Source organism: Nycticebus coucang, chromosome 3 (assembly GCF_027406575.1).
Source record: "Nycticebus coucang isolate mNycCou1 chromosome 3, mNycCou1.pri, whole genome shotgun sequence".
Lineage (NCBI taxonomy): Eukaryota > Metazoa > Chordata > Mammalia > Primates > Lorisidae > Nycticebus > Nycticebus coucang.
In genome coordinates this window covers 128,448,017-128,464,700 of record NC_069782.1, presented here as the reverse complement: position 1 = coordinate 128,464,700, position 16,684 = coordinate 128,448,017, and the positions used below count along the sequence as shown (strand labels likewise).

Below are 16,684 nucleotides of genomic sequence, written 5' to 3'. Positions count from 1 at the left end.
GCTAAGATCCCTGTCAAAACCAAAGGCTGTGGCTTTGACATTTGTAATGGCACAGTTAAATGGAGATAGAATTCTTATGGACTTGTTCTCCTACCTAAAGTTTTTTTTGGCCTCTTAGGAGATACTTCTGTAAATGAACACATTAGGGGTGTGATGGCTTAATGGATTTGGGAAACCTATTTGGAAGGACCTCATTTGCAACAAACTGTGTGCTCAAAACTATCCAAAGACAGAGAGGTAACCCACTGCACAGGGAGCTAAACATGAGGAGCCCAACCCTTTTGATGGGTTTCACTTAGTATTAGTAGATAGACTCTCAGGCTGGGTAGAGGCTTGTTCTACCTGAACAGAAAGAATTAAAGTTCCATGATGGGCTCCTACCAGGAGCTGCTGGCTTGGGATAGGGCCTTTGCCAAGTTCTTTTACATGTATGTATGCCAACATGGAGCAATAACAAGGCTCAGAGGATGATGGGATGACCATGAGCTGTCCAGGAAAAGAGGCCAAGCAGATAGAGAATGGCATGCTGTTGATGGATGCCATGGGCAAGCAGCTTAGCAACTCCTCCTTAAGGAATCTCCATGGCTGTGTCCACTGGGGGAAACCTTGCTTTCTTGATACGTACTTGGATATACTCTACAGTGTCCTGTGGTTACCCATGAGCTTATTTGAGGGAACCCTCACTAGAAACCATCCTTTGTAGCAGTGGTAACCTAGCAAGTAAACAAAGCCCTATATCTAGAACGAAAATTACACAGAACCCACCTGAAGTGGAATGAGGTATAGTCATTTGCTCTCTTCTGGCTAAGGGTAGTCCTTTAGAAGGAGGCTTAAGGTAAGCTCCTAAGAAATAGTTTAGGAAAGACCTTACCTAGCACCTGGAGGTAGACTATGTTGTCTCTCCTCCCATAGATATGGAAGGGTAAAATTGACAGTGGAGAATATGAACAGAGAATGGCTTGGGGAAGAAAAACAGGTAAAAATGTTTTTGTCTCTTCAAAATCCTCTTGTGCTTTTTTTTTTGAGGATTAAAACCTACATCCTTGCCTCAGGCCAGTGGTCAGGAGGAGGGCAGGGGAATGTCCTTTGCTCTTATTGCCACAGGAGATAGCTCAAGGGAATTGTTGGGGATGGGGGTGGGGGAGGTCACAAGATCATATTAACTATAGATGGTATTAATCCAGGCAGAGGTCACAAGATTGTTTTAGCCAGAGATGTGATGAATCTGGGCAGAGGACATGAGGTTGTCTTAGCTCTAAATGGGATTATGGGATTTATCAGAACCTTTAAAAGCTCTGTGCTTCTGTTTATAAGGGAACCTTTGAAAACTCTGTGCTGATATTTTTTTGTAACAAGAGTCTGCCAGCTTCCCCATTTGCCAGAAAATTAATAAATTTCTTTTTTCTTCAAAAAAAAAAATTGGTACATTGGCATTCAAAGCTCTTGAAGGTCTGGCCAAACCTCCCTCTTAAACCTTTTCTCTCATTATTACTAATACTGAATCCTTCTGTAGATAATCTGGTTCATTGCTGACCCTCTACTAGACCTTTCACCCTCTCTCTTCCTTGAACTCTTGCCTTATGAGGCTTATAACCCCTTTTGCTGTGAGGTTCACAAACTAATCATTTTGGAGGTAGGAGGGGTTTCGAAGAATTTTTAATCCAGAGAGGTGAAGAGACTTGTTCAAGGTCATACAACAGTTAATGGCAAAGCCGGTCAAGAACCCGGCTTTCCTGGATTGCAGCCACAGGCTCTGTGTACAGCCCCACTCTACCTTACTTTTGGATTGCTGGCAGCAGTCTCTAAAGGATATGCTGAAAGGGCCTCTGGGCTTCCTCTGACATCAACTTTAAAATATTTACCAGTGTGAATTTTCATGTACAGAGTATGGGATTTTTCAAAATAGTCACGTCTATTTTATTTACTTTGTGTAGTCCCTGACAGCAATATGCAAATATAGAATTTATTTAGTCTGCCTTCCCTGGTGACTTGCCAGTCTCTGAGGAGGGAGGAAAACATTTTATGTTTCTCATGGGTTTTGTTTGTCATAGCTCGAGTTCCCATAATGAAAAGAGCCCTGGGTAGCCTCATATGGGACAAAGCTAGAGATTATTAAATGATGCTGTCTTATGTACATTGGGCATTCATATTTACTTACGAAGTTCCTCCATGCCTTAAATTTAGAACTTCCCAAAACTGACCACACAAAAATTGGTTTCTTGAGTATTCTGATGAACCATTATATTTGACAAAGGAAAACTAGTCTTTTAGTTACTGTGTAAGAAATTGGAATCTGGATTTTAATTTACAATTTAGGAATGTCTCTTACTTAAGTATACTCCATCAGGTAAAAGCCTTGATTCTAGCTGAGAACTACAGACTCTTTCACTGCTGTTTTTATTCTGCCAACATATTCTTTATCAGAATGAATTTTCTTGGTTCAAAAATACAGTATCATCTTGTCTTGCTGTATGTAATTTGCTTGTAACATTTCTCTAAGATAGCTCATTTATGTGGTATCACTTTCCCTGGTATCAGTAAAGAACAATGGAACTCTTTCATGAAAAGAAGCCATTTTATTCCTCCTTCCTAATTGGTTCTGTCATCTATCAAAAAGAACAACACTTGCAGCCCTGTTGTTCTGAAATTATTTTTCTTTTTTTTTCTGATGATAAATAAAGATCTGGCGAATTCATATGAACTCAATGACTAGGAGAGAAATATAGTTTTTATAAATTGTGACTTTGATGACTTAATCTTTAGTAGTTTGAAATCTAGACTCTAAACAGGCATTTTTTGAAAGGGAAATACTTCTCTAGAACATTTCATTATTAGGCTATGTTAACCTTTTTGAAGGCTATGTTAACCTTTTTGATGAAAGTATTTCAAATTGTATATAAAACCAGCACAATTTATCCCACAGTTGCATTAATGTACACAACTATGATTTAATAAAAAAAAAAGAAAAAAATTATTATTACTCTTATTCTCTTTTGTGGAATATCCTCTTGGTTTTTTCACTAAGGGAATGACCTGAGCCTTTCATTTTTTGAATACCTACTGTGTGACAGCTACTTTTACATACTCTAACTCATTTTATCCCCTCAATAACATTATTAAGTAACACTTTTAATACGAATTCTTATCGATGAAGAAATAGAAGGTCAGAAACTCCAAGTAATTTACCTATAGTCACACAGTTCAGTAGAGCTGTAATTTAAAAACAGGTTTGTTGACTTCTGTGGCTTTGAATGCCAATTACCTACTGCATATTCATCCTGTTTTCTTTCTTATCAATAGAACCCGAGTTTTATTTGAGGCAGCAAAAGACAGCATTTGTCAGCCTCCTTTTCACCTAGGAGTGGCTTTGAGTAATAAGTGGAAATTATTGGATGGGACATCCATAATGACTTGGCCAGATTTTGTTTTTTCCTCTTTTTGTCTTCTTTATTTCTACATAGATTTTTTTTTGTGATGGCTGGAGTTCCAGCAGCTGTATTATGAATGGAATCTACATGCCAATAAGGATAGTGGAGTTGAAAAATAGGAATTTGAGATCTGGATGACAATATGGCATTGGCACAGCAACCTGGACTATCTACTTTCAGATTTCATGTTAATGAGACCAGGAGGTGAGATATGAGAGAGAGAGAAAAGAGAGAGGAGAGAGTGAAAGAGCGAGAGAGAGGGAGAGTGAGCAATCTATTTGTCAAATCTGTGTAACAAGCAGCTGAATAGTTCTAATAGTTCCTCATTAAAACAGACTTCAAGAACCATTCTGCATTTCTATGTTAGACTGGTAGTGTTGGTTTGTCTGCCACTTTAAAAATAGCTAAATGACTAATTTTAAATTCTGTGCAATTGAGTGTTTTACTATTTAAAGTGTGGTAAATGGACTAGCAGCATCAGCATCACCTGGGAGCTTGCAAGGACTGTCCTATCTCAGGTACTATAATGAACTTGTGAATCAGAATTCACATTTTAATAACATGCCCAGGTGATTTGTATGACTGCTAAATTTTGAGAAGTACTGGTTGTCTTATGGTCACAAGAAGTTCCTGACTGAAGTTCCTGAGTTCTACAAGGTGTATTTTTAGGTGCACCTTGCTTTATGCAACAAATGTATTTATGATAAATAGCAGATCAATCAAAATTTTATAAATGAAATCATATCAAATACACTAGGATAGAGGAGCAATTTCTTTCCTTTTCTTTTTTTTTTTGGTTGACATCTGCTATAGACCAATTGAGTTAAGCACTTTATTTGCATTATTTCTTAAAATAATCCTATGGATATACATATAATAATAAAAATTATTATTTTTACCATTTTACAAGCAAGGAAATGAGGGATCAGAGATTTTTTTTTTTTATTGTTGGGGATTCATTGAGGGTACAATAAGCCAGGTTACACTGATTGCAATTGTTAGGTAAAGTCCCTCTTGCAATCATGTCTTGCCCCCATAAAGTGTGACACACACCAAGGCCCCACCCACCTCCCTCCTTCCCTCTTTCTGTTTTCCCCCCCATAACCATAATTGTCATTAATTGTCCTCATATCAAAATTGAGTACATAGGATTCATGCTTCTCCATTCTTGTGATGCTTTACTAAGAATAATGTCTTCCACGTCTATCCAGGTTAATACGAAGGATGTAAAGTCTCCATTTTTTTTAATGGCTGAATAGTATTCCATGGTATACATATACCACAGCTTGTTAATCCATTCCTGGGTTGGTGGGCATTTAGGCTGTTTCCACAGATTCTAAGTAAGTTGCATACTGACAAACAACTAGTATATAGCAGAACTGGGACTTGAATTCAAATGTCAGACTCTAGATTGAACCTGCATTCTTTCTTTAAAAATTATTTTTGGGAGGAGTATCCCCTCCCTCAGGTTGATGTGCTGCCCCCCCAAATATTTCAATTATTAAGTGCCTTATAACATGGAGGATGGGGGAGGGCATCTAAAGTACCCTCAGAGATAGAAAGACTCATAGAGCTCTCTTGGTGGAGAACAGCTCTCTTCCACTCTTTTGATCTTTTCCTGTCTTCATTCAGTGGGACTGAGCTCACTACCTCATAAGAAATCCATTTCATCTTTGTTGAACAGCTTTACTTGGTAGATTTTTCCTTCTGTTGCCCAGAGAGATAGGGAAAGTCCTTCCAAAATATCCCCAGGGGTGTGACCTTATTGTTCCCACTGCCGCTGCTCTGTGCCAGGGGGCACCACCTCTTCCTTTCCCTGTACGGTTCCTTCAGTCCACCAGTCTCCTTACTCCCATGCTGCAGAATCAGCACAGACCTGCAACAGCCCACGTCCTATCCATACCTCTCAAGAAAATGGCCAAAAATCTGGACTTCATGGGGGACAGGCTTCCAGACCTTGGGGTGAGAGTGGAGGGGAGTGCTGGGAATTCAGAATTGCAGGTAGAGAATATATAGAGTTTTATACAGTTTTATGCCTGGCAGGAGTGTGCCATGGCACCCTAGTAGGAGAAGGAGGTCCGTTTGTTTTTTTTTTTTTTTGTAGAGACAGAGTCTCACTTTATGGCCCTCGGTAGAGTGCGGCGGCATCACACAGCTCACAGCAACCTCCAACTCCTGGGCTTCAGCAATTCTCTTGCCTCAGGAGGTCCGGTTTTTAAAGGGTCTGTCCCGTGGGATAAAATGGGAGGACTTTTGAACTCTGCTCGCTTGTTTGTAGAAAGTATACTGTGAGCCTTTCTCATGGGGGAGGGGACTCCCTTCTGCTTGGTGATGGATTTTGTACCTATAGTTTGTATCCTTGGGCTCTCAGCTCACCTCAGCAGGGTTGATTTGCATTCTTCAACCTTCTCTCTTGGCTCAGCTCCAAACCATCTGCTTAACTTGCTAAACTTCTGTCCTGTAACTCTCCTTGTGGACAGGAGCCTCTGTGGAAAGCTGGCTTCAGTTGGCCTCTGCCCCCTTCGAGATTCTTTTCTTTAATCATTTCCTCTTGAAAAGACCATAGCTTCTGCTGAAGACTAGAAGATAATTCTTTCTCTTGTTGCAGAAGTAACTCATATGTAACTCTTTTTGTTGAAGCTTTTCTTTCTTTCTTTTTTTTTTTTTGTAGAGACAGAGTCTCACTGTACCGCCCTCGGGTAGAGTGCCGTGGCGTCACACGGCTCACAGCAACCTCTAACTCTTGGGCTTAGGCGATTCTCTTGCCTCAGCCTCCCGAGCAGCTGGGACTACAGGCTTTGTTGAAGCTTTTCATATTCTTTTTCAAGAATAAACTTTTCTTTTAAGTTTTGTATCTTGGCATTTAGATTTTCATCCAGTGCTCTATTCCTGTTTACAAGGTCTTCTATTTCTTTTTCAAGCAGCTGAAATTTAGCACTAAGGTCTTCTACTTGTTTAGACAACACAATATTTTCCTCAAGTGACTGCTGAAGGCTTAAAATTTCATAATTCTTCTCTTTCAAATTTTCTTCTAACTGGGCACTATCTAGCTTGTATTTTTCTGGATGCACAAGTAATTTCTTCAATGTATGACAAGAGTTTTTCTGTTTCAGATTTTTCATCAATCTTGTCTTTCTCTGTGGAAACAAGTTTCTGAAGTTGGGCTATTTTCTTTTGAGAATCTTCAAGATTCTTCTGGGTGACTTGCAGCTTCACCTCCATGTCTTCTTCCTTACCTGTCATATTGGTCAACTTTGTTTCTCTTTTGTTTCTAAGTTTCATTAACTCCAGGCTTAGAATTTTTAAATTATTCTGGTTACCATTTTCAGAAAACTTAGATTTTAGTAGTTCATTAGTCTTTGTCAATTCAATAAGCTGTTTTTCCAGTGAAGCATTACTTGCAGAGAGTGACTTTTTTTCCTTTATGGAGGCGTGAAGCTTGGCTTCCAATTTATCCAACTCTGTTTCCAGGTCCCAGATTTTTTTGTTCTGAGCACCACATTCCTGCACAAGAACACGAATCTCTTTTTCCAGGACCCTCAAATCTTTATCATTCTTTTGAGATTCCTTCTTTAATTCCAAAGTCTTAATTAACTTTTCTAGCTGCAGTAGTCAAGGGTAGCTTCTTTGTCAACATTAGAATTTTATTGAGAGTCTTTTTGTTTTTTTAAACTCTCCGATTTCTGAAAGATATTTTGGTCCTTTCAATGCTTCTGACATTTTAACATTATAAGCACCTGGAGATGGGGCACAACCTTTGCAGGAGTAACATTTGTGTAGGCTCACTTTTGCAACTGAAAAGTTGGAAAGTTTGCATTTTGGTGTCATACAGATGAAGGTGTGGTAAATTCTTGCTTCATTGGTTCCAGTCCTCTCCCATCGCTCTTTGGATGTAAACTTTTCTGGATTTCATTTCTTTCAAACAGGTTCTGCTGGTTTCAATGGTAAATGGCCGAGATACCCCTGGGGGATACCTTGATTTGAATGGGGGATACATTCACTTTCAGCTATTTTCCAACATATTTGCTTTAAATATTTTCCCTGTAATTAGATAAAAATCCACAAGATGGCAGTCACTCTCCATTTTCTCCTCTGTCCCATTCTTTTTAGAATTGACCTGGTAATTTACAAGATTATGACTGGGTAATATAACATCATAATTTAATATTTCTGTTCTAACCAGGTGGTATAAGTGTAAATAGTGGCAGTCAGCAGCTTTTTCTTTATTTCAAATTTACAAATACATCCCACGATTCTAGTAGGATAATATTTGTATATTACAGTGTTCTTTTCAGTACCAAAATCACTTCTTAATATCTAATTTGGCACACTAGGACACTTCTATAGAAGTAAATAGCATCCCTGTGGCTTGAAAAAAATGGTTTTGCTTCTTTTGTATTTGTCTCACTATCACTGATTTAATAACTTCTGCAGATAGTAGAATTCAATATTGTTTTTTGCTTGGTGTTAGCAACTAGCAGATTATCCTGTTTGCCAGTTATGGAATTTTTAATATTCTAAGCACAGATTTAAAAAATCCAGAGTTTTAAAAATTCTGGAATGCATAAATGCAAAGACAAGTTGGACAAGGGAATGAATGCTCAGATGAATGTGATGGAGAAAAGAGGGAGGTAATAGGTTATTTGAGAGAGAGACACACACACATATATACATATGATATGTGCACACATATATACATACATGTACATAGAAGGGATTAGTGTATGGTGAAAAACCCTGGGCTAGAAGCACAATTCTTTTAAAAAAAGGTAGCTAGACAATTATGTCATACAGGTACCCAACTATGGAATTTTAACACTCGTCTGTAAGGCTTTGCATGCTAATGAAATAAGGACAGTTAGTGATACAAAGAATAGTTCTTGGGCTATACGGTAAATAGGCATTAGTAGAGAAAATGTATGAAGTACTGAGCATAGTATCTGGCTCATTGTAGTTGTTACTAAATGGAGCTATTTTGATTATTGTTCCAATCAATAATATTGCTATTTACATGTAATAAAATAGTTCAAAAATTAGTTTCATTCATTTTTCAATAAATTTTTATGGGGCACTTACTATAGGCAAAATAGTTTATGTGATAAAATGAATAAGATACTGCTGTTTTGAGCATATAAACCATAGTTAATGATTACTAATAAAACCAAATTTTTAGTATCTATATTTCGCTATTTTTCTTCATAACTATATATATGATACGACATATTTTAGTCAATCATTAATATTATCAGGATTTCACATCATATACATACCCCTTCATGTAGTTATTTATTCCCTTCATTCCCAGTAGGTTCTCTTAATCTCATATCAGTAGGGGATTTTTATGCCTTAGATCTGATTTTCCCAAATTTCAGTATTTTGATTTAGAACCCAAATTTCTTGGATTCCTTATTCTTGCCTGTCATTTGTAATTATTAAATTCTTGCCCATCATTTGTAATCATTAAATTCTTGCCCATCATTTGTGATTATTACATTCAGATGGAAAAATTATGAGGTCATGATTTTTTTTTTTTTACTCTTTCATGGAGTATTTTCAAAAGACCTCCAAAATAGAATCATGTAATGAACCCCCATGGATCTATCACTCAGATTCATTTATAACATTTTGAGAATCTCTTTTTACTTGCCTTCCTTCTCATTTCTTTTTGCTAGGGGCATATTTTCTAAGGCAAATTCCAATGTGTAATTTCATTTGTAAATACTTTAGGTACTTTAGGATGCATTTCTAACTAACCAGGACTTTCTTTTTATTTTTTTTTTAAAGTAATTACTATGTCATACAGTAATTACTATGTCCCATCTTTGACAACCTAGTTTTTGCATAAAGGAAACTTAAGAAGAGTATAAGAAATAATGGAGAAGTTAGGGTTTATAGATGAGAGCCTAGCAGTGAATGTCAGAGTTGTTGTTAAAGGGTATTTTAATTCAGATACAGGTGATCAGATAATTCAAACCTAATTAGTTGCTATTGATATTGTCATGTTATAGTTATTATTTAATCTCACTTGTAAGTAATACTCTTTTTAGGGCTTCCCATTGTTGGTCTAGGCTTTGAAGATATTTTCTTTCTTTCTGTTTTTTTTTTTTCAGTGCTTTGCTTTTGGCTAGCTGTTTATTTTGCAAGTAAAATTCAAAATCAACAGTTGGGTCCAGGGCGAACATTAAAGAAATTGTGACTTCACAATTTCTGCAGGGGCTCCATGAACCGCCTTTGCTGAGTAATTTATTTGTGATTTTCCATATATCCTTAGAACACCACATAGTATTTTTTATATATATATATTTTTATTAATATTAAATCATAGCTGTGTACATTAATGCGACCATGGGGCACCATACATTGGTTTTTTTATAAACAGTTTGACACATTTTCATCACACTGGTTAATATAGCTTTCATGGCATTTTCTTAGTTATTGTGTTAAGACAATTATATTCTACATTTACTAAGTTTCATATATACCCTTGTAAGATGCACCGCAGGTGTAATCCCCCCTATCACCCTCCCTCTGCCCATCCTCCCTTCCCTCCCTCTCCCCATTCCCCATATTCTTAGGTTATAACTGGGTTATAGCTTTCATATGAAAGCCAAAATTTAGTTTCATAGTAGGGCTGAGTACATTGGATACTTTTTCTTCCGTTCTTGAGATACTTTACTAAGAAGAATATGTTCCAGCTCCATCCATGTAAACATGAACGAGGTAAAGTCTCCATCTTTCTTTAAGGCTGCATAATATTGCATGGTGTACATATACCACAGTTCATTAATCCATTTGTGGATCAATGGGCACTTGGGCTTTTTCCATGACTTAGCAATTGTGAATTGGGCTACAATAAACATTCTGGTGCAAATATCTTTGTTGTAATGTGATTTTTGGTCTTCTGGGTATATACCTAGAAGAGGAATTATAGGATTGAATGGCAGGTCTATTTTTAGATCTCTAAGTGTTCTCCAAACATTTTTCCAAAAGGAATGTATTAATTTGCATTCCCACCAGCAGTGTAGAAGTGTTCCCTTTTCTCCACATCCACGCCAACATCTCTGGTCTTGGGATTTTGAGATATGGGCTAATCTTACTGGAGTTAGATGGTATCTCAAAGTAGTTTTGATTTGCATTTCTCTGATGATTAAAGATGATGAGCATTTTTTCATGTTTGTAGGCCATGTGCCTGTCTTCTTCAAAGAAGTTTCTCTTCAAGTCCCTTGCCCTGCGATGGGATCACTTGTTTTTTCTCTTGCTTATACATTTGAGTTCTCTGTGGATTCTGGTTATTAAACCTTTGTTGGAGACATAACCTGCAAATATCTTCTCCCATTCTGAGGGCTGTCTGCTTGCTTTACGTACTGTGTTCTTGGCTGTGCAGAAGCTTTTTAGTTTGATCAGGTCCCAGTAGTGTATTTTTGAAGTTGCTTCAATTCCCTGGGGAGTCCTCTTCATAAAATACTCGCCCAGACCGATTTCTTCAAGGGTTTCCCTGCACTCTCTTCTAGTATTTTTATAGTCTCACATCTTAAGTTTAAATCTTTAATCCAGTGAGATTCTATCTTAGTTAATGGTGAACGGTGTGGGTCCAGTTTCAGTCTTCTACAGGTTGCCAGGCAGTTCACCCAGCACCATTTGTTAAATAGGGAGTCTTTTCCCCACTGAATGTTTTTAATTGGCTTGTCAAAGATCAAATAACGGTAAGTAGCTGGATTCATCTCTTGGTTCTCTATTCTGTTCTGGACATCTACTTCTCTGTTTTTGTGCCAGTACCATGCTATTTTTATCACTATCGATTTATAGTATAGTCTGAGGTCTGTTAGCATAATTCCTCCTGCTTTGTTTTTATTTCTGAGTAATATCTTGGCTATTTGAGTTTTTTTTTTTTATTCCATATAAAACTAAGTATTATTTTTTCAAGATTTTAAAGTATGACAGTGGGGCTTTAATAGGGATTGCATTAAAATTGTATATTGCTTTGGGTAGTATGGACATTTTAACAATGTTGATTCTTCCCAGCCATGAGCATGGTATGTTTTTCCATTTGTTTTTTTTTTTTTTTTGTAGAGACAGAGTCTCACTTTATGTTCCTCAGTAGAGTGCCGTGGCATCACACAGCTCACAGCAACCTCCAGCTTCTGGGCTTAAGCGATTCTCTTGCCTTAGCCTCCCGAGTAGCTGGGACTACAGGTGCCTGCCACAATGCCCAGCTATTTTTTGGTTGCAGTTTGGCTGGGGCCAGGTTTGAACCCGCCACCCTTGGTATATGGGGCTGGCGCCTCACCGACTGAGCCACAGGCGCTGCCCTGTTTTTCCATTTGTTAACATTTTCAGCTATTTCTTTTCTTAGAGTTTCATAGTTCTCTTTATAGAGATCTTTCACCTTTTTTGTTAGATAAACTCCCAAATATTTCATCTTCTTTGGTACTACTGTGAATGGAATAGAGTCCTTAACTGTTTTTTTCATCTTGACTGTTGTTGGTATATATAAAGGCTACTGATTTATGAATGTAGATTTTGTAACCTGAGACACTGCTGTATTCCTTGATCACTTCTAAGAGTTTTGTAGTAGAATCCCTGGTGTTTTCCAGATATATAATCATATCATCTGCGAAGAGCAAAAGTTTGATCTTTTCTGACCCTATGTGGATACCCTTGATTGCCTTTTCTTCCCTAATTGTGATGGCTAAAACTTCCATCACAATGTTAAAGAGCGGTGGAGACAATGGGCAGCCTTGTCTAGTTCCTGATCTGAGTGGAAATGATTTCAGTTTAACTCCATTCAATACGATATTGGCTGTGGGTTTGCTGTAGATGGCCTCTATCAGTTTAAGAAATGTCCCTTCTATACCAATTTTCTTAAGTGTTCTGATCATGAAGGGATGCTGGATATTATCTGCAAAAGCTTTTTCTGCATCAATTGAGAGAATCATATGGTCTTTGTTTTTTAATTTTTTTATGTGCTGAATTATACTTATGGATTTACGTATATTGAACCAGCCTTGAGACCCTGGGATAAAACCGACTTGGTCATGATGTGTAATTTGTTTGATATGTTGCTGGATTCTTTTTGTTATGATCTTGTTGAATATTTTTGCATCTATATTCATTATTGATATTGGTCTATCATTTTCTTTTCTTGTTGGGTCTTTTTCCTGGTTTGGGGATCAGGGTGATGTTGCTTCATAGAACGTGTTGGGTAGTCTTCCCTCTTTTTCTATGTTTTGGAACAGGTTGAGTAATATAGGTATTAGTTCCTCTTTAAAGGTTTGGCAGAATTCTGACATGAAGCCGTCTGGTCCCGGGCTTTTCTTTTAAGGGAGATCTCATATGGTTGATGGTATTTCAGAACTTGATATGGGCATATTCAACATTTCCACTTAATTCTGGCTAAGTCTTGGAAGGTGACGTGCTTCCAAGTATCAGTCAATTTTCTTCAGATTTTCATATTTATGAGAATAAAGTTTCTTGTAATATTCATTAAGGGTTTTTTGAATTTCTGAGGCATCTGTTGTTATTTCATCTTTGTTGTTTCTGATTGATGAAATTAGAGATTTTACTCTTTTTTTTTTTCCTGGGTAGATTAGCCAAAGGTTTATCTATTTTATTGACCTTTTCAAAAAACCAACTTTTTGATTTATTGATCTGTTGTATAATTCTTTTGTTTTCAATTTCATTTAATTCTGCTTTAATTTTGATTATTTCTTTTCTTCTACTGGGTTTGGGGTTGGAATGTTCTTCCTTTTCCAGTTGCTTGAGATGTCCCATTAAGTTGTTAACTTCCTCTCTTTCTGTTCTCTTGAGGAAGGCTTGCAGTGCTATAAATTTCTCTCTTAGGACTGCCTTTGCGGTATCCCAGAGGTTCTGATAATTCATGTCTTCATTCTTGTTTTGTTCCAAAAATTTGGTGATTTCTTTCTTAATCTCATCTCTGACCCAGCTATCATTCAGCATAAGGTTATTTAACTTCCATGTTTTTATATGAACGTGCAGTTTCCTGTTTTTACTGAGTTCAACTTTTATTTCATGGTGGTCCGAGAGGGTGCAAGGAATAATTTCTATTCCTTTAAATTTACTGAGGTTAGCTTGTGACCTAAGATGTGATCATTTTGGAGTATGTTCCGTGGGATGATGAGAAGTTTGTGTATTCAGTTTTTTGGGGATGAAATGTTCTGTTGATATCTGCTAAATCCAAATGATGGATGGTTAGGTTTAAATCTAAAATTTCTTTGCTCAGCTTCTTATTGGAGGATCGATCCAGTACTGCCAAAGGAGTGTTAAAATCTCTGACTATTATGGAGCTGGAGGAAATTAAGTTGCTAATGTCTGTTAGAGTTTCTCTTGTAAATTGAGGTGCATTCTGGTTGGGTGCATAAATATTCATAATTGACATCTCATCATATTGAATATTACCCTTAACAAATATGTAGTGACCATTCTTATCTTTCTTTACTTTTGTTGGTTTAAAACCTATTGTGTCAGCAAATAGAATTGCAACACCTGATTTTTTCTGATTACCATTTGCTTGAAATATGGACGACCATCCTTTCACCCTGAGGCTATATTTGTCTTTTAAGGTAAGATGTGACTCTTGTATGCAGCAAATATCTGGCCTGAGTTTTTGTATCCAGTCAGCTAGTATGTGCCTCTTTAGAGGACAGTTTAAGCCATTCATATTAATGAATATTGATAGTGGTCTGGTAAAATTTTGGGTATCAAGTTCTTTGAAAGTCCAGTGGACAATTTTAATCTTTTCGCCATTGTGGAAGTTGGAGTTTGATCAAAATTTTCTGAGTGAGTTTATTTTTGTGGGAGAGGGTTGGGGTGGTTATTATGGAGGATAAGTCTGAGAATATCCTGGAGAACTGGTTTGGGTATGGAAAATTTCTTCAACATATAAATGTCATTAAAGTATTTAATTTCTCCATCATAAATGAAACTCAGTTTAGCTGGATACAAGATCCGGTGTTGAAAGTTATTTTGCTTTAGGAGATTAAAAGTCAATGACCACCCTCTTCTGGCTTGAAAGTTTTCAGCAGAGAGATCTGCAGTCATTTTAATATTATTCCCTTTGTAGGTAATAGGTTTCTTGTATCTAGCTGCTTTCAGAAATTTCTTCTTCATAGTGACACTAGTGAAATTAATTATGATATACCTGGGGGATGTCTTATCTGGATTGAGTCATGCTGAGGTTCTGAAACTGTCTGCTATCTGGATTTCAGAATCTCTTGACATATCTGGAAAATTTTCTTTCATAATTTCATGGAGAAGGGCCTCTGTGCCTTGCAAGGTCAGTTCGTCACTTTCGGGGATTCCAATGAGGCGGATATTAGCCTTCTTCGAATTATCCAGCTCTCTGAGAGAATGATCCGTTTTTGCTCTCCATTTCTCTTCTTCTTTGAGAGTTTGGGAGCGTTCAAACACCTTGTCTTCAATGTCATAAATTTTTTCTTCTGCCTGCTCCACTCTGTTACTGAGGGATTCTACTGTGTTTTCGGATCTTTGAGGGCTTCAAATTCTTGCTTCAGTGCATCAAAATCTTTGGTGATTTTGTTTTTAAATTCATTAAATTCTTGAGACAATTTTTAAATTTCTCCTTGAATTTCTAATTCTGACATTTGAATTGCTTTTCAGATTTCTAATTCCAAATTTTCCTCCATTCTGTTAATCTTGTTTGCAATCCAAATTCTGAATTTGATTTCTGACATCTCAGCCAGCTGTTTATGAATGGGATCTTCAGTTACATCTGCCATATCTTTCCTTGGGGGGGGTTGATCTATTCAGATTATTCATGTTACCAGAGTTTTTCTGCTGATTGCGCCCCATGATTACTTTATACTGTTTGATTTTTCCCCTGGAGTCTTGTCAAGGACCTGTGTAGTGCTACGGCCTGAGATGTTGGGGACCTATTTGATGTGTTGGGGCTAAGTGGTTCTGTCTTGTTTTCAGCTGGTCTTTGTTCGCCCCTAGTGAAACAGTTACTCTGGGTTAAAGTATCAGCTGTGGAGAAATACCAGCAATTGAGTCACCCCGCTCCCACAGGCAATAATTGGAAAAGGAAAATCAAACCTTCCTACAACCACACACCCAGGGTACCAATTGAGTAGTCCTCAGGCGATTGGCTCAGTTGAAAAGGTCCAAATCAATTGTCTCAATCAGCACCTGTCTGAGGTGGGAGACTTGAAAAGGTCTCTGGCAACTGGAACGCAGGTGTCTGGTGACAACTCAAATATGACTTGCTCCAGTGCTCTGTGAAGTCTGGAGGACCCACCCAGCAAATAGATTAGTCTGGGATGGTTGATGCCTCCTTCCCCACCTTGCAGCTCTGTCATACCCAGTCACTGTTAGCCCTGCAGGGCTGTGACCCAGTCAGTTGTCTCCAGTGAGCAGATACTCCAGAGGTTTGCACCTGCCTAAATCACAAGGAAGTCTGTATCTACTCAGCCAGGCCGCTGCTCTCTGCCTCTATCCAGCAGGGGGTGGTGAGGCCTGTGAACCTTGGGCTCTTGATGGAGGCTGGGGGGTGTTCACTCAGTTCCAGTCCTGCCCTTGATTGATGTTACTGGCACAACAGAACAACCCTATGGGGGTTTGTTTCTGTCCCTGCTGAATTCCTCTGCAGAAGAGGGGCTGATTTGAGTTCCCAGAACCTGTGCCTCAGGCCCTGTCTTTACTCCTGGAGGTTTGTAGTTGCAGCATGGTTAGCTGTCAGCTCTAGCCTTCTGTCCTCCTTTGTCTATAGGCTGATGATCCCCTGAGGTCCGGGTGCGTCTTAGGCTCAGTAAAGCGGTCCTCTGGGTCAGCCCTGCCCTGGGAGTTTCCCAGCTCTGCGTGTGCGTTTTCTAGTCCCCACGTTTGACCCAGGCCAGTACCGCCTCAGGCAAATCCTTTACTCAAGGGACCTGTGTTTCAGTCCCAGGTCTGTTCCATGGTGGTTGCCATCTGAGAAGATGCCTGGCCTCCTCTGTTTGCCCAGGGAGATAGGAGTTGTGGCTTCGGGATATCCGGGGGTGGGCCTTGTTATTGCTAAAGTCGGCTGCTGCTCTGCACCTCGGGGCACTGCCGCTCCGGTGTGATTCCCTCTTAGCTGACCGTCATTTCCTCACTCCTGTGCTGCAGAATCAGCACTGTCCAGCTGCAGTCCAGGTCCTGTCTACACCTCTTGAGAAATCACCCAAGAATCTGGACTCCTGGGGGACAGGCCTCCAGACCTCAGAGTGAGAGTGCAGGGGAGTGCTGGGAGCTCAGAATTG

The 16,684-nt window shown here is 38.4% G+C and overlaps 1 pseudogene; it reads right to left on the bottom strand.

Moving 5' to 3' along the window:
* The window catches only part of LOC128581115 (hyaluronan mediated motility receptor-like), a 30,203-nt pseudogene that overhangs the window by 12,562 nt on the left and 957 nt on the right, over positions 1 to 16,684 (bottom strand).